The sequence below is a fragment of the Vipera ursinii genome (genome assembly GCF_947247035.1).
Source record: "Vipera ursinii genome assembly, chromosome: 1".
Lineage (NCBI taxonomy): Eukaryota > Metazoa > Chordata > Lepidosauria > Squamata > Viperidae > Vipera > Vipera ursinii.
The window spans coordinates 49,994,102-49,996,181 of record NC_139512.1 but is presented as its reverse complement, the minus strand read 5'-3'; positions in this window follow the sequence as shown (position 1 = coordinate 49,996,181).

The following is a 2,080-nucleotide window of genomic DNA, read 5'->3' as shown; positions in this document are numbered from 1 at the left end:
GTCCTTAAAAAGTTCAGGTCGGGACGGCGGAGGGGGGGTGGGGGCCGCTCCTCGATTTGGGGAAAGGGCCGTGGCCGATTCGGTTCAGCCTGCCTAGGAAGGCTGCGGAGTGCTGGCTCAATCGTTGCTGGGTAAGCTCGAGAATCGCACAACTTCCTGACATCTTTATTAACTGCAGGTGTGAGAGAGCCGGCACTGGTTCTTTTGCTTAAAGAGGCTGTGCTGGGTTATTTAATAATAATAATAATAATAATAATAATAATAATAATAATAATAATAATAATAATAATAATAATAATAATAATAATAATAATAATAATATAATATAAAGTTGGAAGGGACCTTGGAGGTCATCTAGTCCAACCTCCTGCTCAGGCAGGAAACCCTATACCATTTCAGGCAAATGGCTGTCCAGTCTCTTCTTCAAAACCTCCAGTGTTGGAGCATTCACCACCTCTGGAGGCAGGTTGTTCCACTGGTTAATTGTTCTAACTCAGGAAGTTTCTCCTTAGTTCTAGGTTGCTTCTCTCCTTGACTAGTTTCCATCCGTTGCTTCTTGTCCTGCTTTCAGGTGCTTTGGAGAATAGCTTGACTCCCTCTTCTTTGTGGTAGCCCCTGAGATATTGGAACACTGCTATCATGTCACCCCTCACCCTTCTCTTCATTAAACTACACATACCCAATTCCAGCAACCGTTCCCTATATGTTTTAGCCTCCAGCCCCCTAATCATCTTGGTTGCTCTTCTCTGTACCCTTTCTAGAGTCTCAACATCTTTTTTACATCGTGGTGACCAAAACTGTAAGTAAGAAGGCAAAACCCAAGAATTAAATGGCCAGAGCATGGCTTGAGGAACCTCACCTCAGTTATTGCTTCTAGTGAAACAGGTGGCAATAATATGCCAAATACTGGAATTCCAGAAGTTCCACCCATCTTCAAGCTACCAAGGTTGAGCAACACTGATTTAGAGGATGAATCCTATTGTGTGACTGACTGGAAGAAATCCTGGACAGTTCTCTGTAGCTCCTCAGGGTGCTTTGTTCCAGTTCATCTTATTTTGGGATTTCTGTGTGTCTAGCTCAGACATGTCAAACTCGCGACCTCACGTGATGGTTTTGCCATTGCCGGCAATGACTCTAGCCAGACGGACACACCTCCTACCAATTCCAAGAATGGCTATTGGGCCTAAAGACACTCTCAGAGTTAGCACTCTTTTGAACCATGTCAGCTTCTCAGGTTCTTTTTTTTTAATCTTAAGGTAATTTTTTTTTAAAGTCCAATGAGGGCAATGGGTTATAAGACATTCCTCCAAAAGGTTAAAATGAAAAGAATAACTGCATCATTTAGGTTTCTTTAATAGCTGAAAAAGTGATCCCTGACAGTTTTGAGTCTAAAATGTTGTTCCCAATATTCAGTCCTACTTAGCTGAACAAAAATAAAAATGAAACACCCACTAGGCCTAAGCTTCAAAGTGCTGCAAAGAAAACAATATGGCACCGAAGGTGTTTAGCAATGTCACCCTGGAAACACTTTTGGGAGGAACAGCTCCGACTCAAGGTCCCCTAGTTCAGAAGTCCGTGGACTGGCACCAGGCCGTAGTATGCCAGAAACTGGGCTGCACAAACAAGTGAAGCCCCATCCATGGGATGCAGGCAGCACACAAAACCACACCCCCACCCGTCTACGGAAAATCCTCTCTTCACAGAACCAATCCCTCATGCCTAAAAGGTTGGGGGACTCTGCCAGGCCTAGTTCACTGTGCAGCAGGATTACTATAGCCACAGCTTTTGAGCTGAAATCCAGAGCTGTTGCACTATCTAGGTGGAAATAATATGCACAACTGGTTTCTATTTGACTTATTCTCAAATGCAGAGTATTGTACCCAGTAGAATTACTTGAAAACAAGGAAGGCCCTTAGAAAGTATATTTTGTATTATGTCATAAACTGTTTTATGGTATTTTTGATGTCATGAAATGTTTTATAAAATTTGCCAATTACAATTCCACATGAATCATGGATCCCAAATTTCAGACACATTCTCTAAGTTAACTCAATTGAGGTTAACTGGTTCAAAAATTGTT